Source organism: Pocillopora verrucosa, unplaced genomic scaffold (assembly GCF_036669915.1).
Source record: "Pocillopora verrucosa isolate sample1 unplaced genomic scaffold, ASM3666991v2 scaffold_100, whole genome shotgun sequence".
Taxonomy (NCBI): domain Eukaryota; kingdom Metazoa; phylum Cnidaria; class Anthozoa; order Scleractinia; family Pocilloporidae; genus Pocillopora; species Pocillopora verrucosa.
In genome coordinates, this window is record NW_027078162.1 from 39,781 (window position 1) to 41,911 (window position 2,131).

The 2,131-nt window shown below is 49.1% G+C and overlaps 2 non-coding genes and 1 pseudogene across 2 annotated transcripts; 2 read left to right on the top strand and 1 right to left on the bottom strand.

Moving 5' to 3' along the window:
- On the top strand, positions 1–126 carry LOC136278413 (U2 spliceosomal RNA; annotated as a pseudogene).
- Positions 127–358: 232 nt separating this feature from the next.
- Positions 359–522, top strand: LOC136278440 (U1 spliceosomal RNA). Its single transcript, XR_010716322.1, has one exon. It is a non-coding gene; the product is annotated as a U1 spliceosomal RNA (small nuclear RNA).
- Positions 523–1,503: 981 nt separating this feature from the next.
- On the bottom strand, positions 1,504–1,622 carry LOC136278421 (5S ribosomal RNA). The gene has a single exon (XR_010716305.1). It is a non-coding gene; the product is annotated as a 5S ribosomal RNA (ribosomal RNA).
- Between the last annotated feature and the right edge of the window lie 509 nt (positions 1,623–2,131).

A 2,131-nucleotide genomic window follows, 5' to 3' on the forward strand; every position in this document is an offset into this window, starting at 1 on the left:
CGCTGCTCATTGAGCAGCTCATATATTAAACTGATTTTTGGAACTGGGCTGTGGAAAAGAGGCTTGCCTCGTCCCAGCCACGGGTTGCCTCGGTATAGCACTACCTCCGAGTGCGGCCCACTTCCCTCTGGGGAAGACACATTCAATCCAAAACAAAGTCAACGGTATAGCATTCTTTTATGTTTACAGGAGCCCCGCCCGCCCTTAGAGGGGGAAGAGGTGAAAGAGGGATGATAATTCAGACAACAGACAATGGCAGGAACGGCCGCTGGCCTACGTTTTCTGAAGTGCGCAAAGCACTACCACAAGGACCTAGGGGTAAGTGGATTTTTTCACCGAGGGCAGACGCTGAAAAAGCATACTTACCTGACGCGGGAGGTACTGTGATCAAGGAGGCAGTCCTCTCAAGGCGAGGCCCTTTCATTGCACTTCGACTGGGTTGACCCTTGCGATTACCCCAAATGTGGGTAACTCGAGCGTATAATTTCTGGTAGTGGGGACCTGCGTTCGCGCTCGTCCCCGCAAAAGTCATCCAAACTATGTCTATATGGCCCTCTTACTGACTATCGAGGGTATTTTTGCTTTTGCAGTGGACCGGTAGACTTGCAAAGAAAGCAAAGGACGCACAACTGGCCAAGGTGTTGGCACGTTTGGAGGGGTAGAAGTGCATTGGAGAGACTGGAGGAAGGAAACAAGGTGAGTTTCGGGGCGGTGCGTAACTTTGCTGGCTGTTTTTGTTCAAGGCCTGTCTGCTCTATTGTGTGTAAAGTCCTGTTCGTTTGTATTTGCAGGTTGTGCGTGCCGTGCCGTGCTGTGCTATGCGCGCGAAGGGAAAGGAAATGAAAGGAAACCAAACGGCCGATCGACCGAGCGAGCGAGCATAGAAGGGCATTCGACTTGGACCGTGAGTACACTTTGAACCTTTTGAGCGGTTTATTGTCACTGGAGCCGCTTTAGAAATGCTATTGCTATCGTTAGTGTATCCTTTGTGCGAGCAAGCGAGTGAACGAATGAACGAGGGAAGGAAACAAACTAGCAGAGTAGTAAAAGTATCGAACCTTTTCCCGATTCGTTTGCAGTCTGAATCCAACCATTGTCGACTTTCAGTGCCGTTTTTCGCGCGCCTCCTCTTGGAAGTGTGCGAGTGTTTTGCCACGTCACGATGGCTTAAAACTGCGTCTCAGAAGTGTGCGTTTTTTTCCTATTCATTTTTTCGTTCGTTATTTGGAATGATTTGATATCACAGAAGTAGAATTTGACATCATAAACTGTTCATCTCGCGCGTGCTCACTCGCTCGCGCGCGCTCTGTAAGAAAAGTCGATCGCACTAGAGTTTTCGCCATTAGCTGGCCGATTTTTGACAAAAAGGTGTTTTCCCCCCCTCGTTTTTTGCTTTGATTTTGTTCCTCACTCACCTACGGCTCTCTATGTGAAATTGTGGTGTATGGAGAGCTATTTATTGGGATAAAACGTTTAGAGATGTTCGCAAGACAAAAAAATTGAAGCCTACAACACGGGGTATTCCCAGGCGGTCACCCATCCAAGTACTAACCCCGCCCGACAGGGCTTAACTTCGGTGATCGGACGAGAACCGGTGCTTTCCCTGTGGTATGGTCGTAGACGAGGAAATGGGGTCGAAATTCTGCTTGTTATCGGCCAGGTTCAGGCTGTAAAGCGGCCACATCCCTGAGTGTAGGCGAATTTGAAATTCTAAAGCCCTAGTTTCGTTACTCTAACCCTAAGAAATCGATACTCTAACCCTAAGAAATTGTTACCCTAACCCTAAGAAATGGTTACCCTAACCCCGAAGTCGTTACCTAACCCTAATGTATTTTCCTCAACCCAGTTAACACATTGAGGAGCATCGATTTGAAGCACTATTCCCTAGGGAGGGGAGGGAGGGGTCCCAAGAGACATAACGTGTCCTAAAAACCTATTATACAATGTTTTAGCTCCGTAGGTGCGTGTATCTGGCTTTAAAATCTTACAGTGAGGAGATACCAAACGGGTCAGCCTCTGGGACCGTCTGCGGGACTCGCAAGGGCTTGTGGGGGCGACCTGCTACTATCCACCATAAACCGTGGGAAGGATCCCTCGACCACCCCCCTCACCCAGGGCATGCTTCGGCATC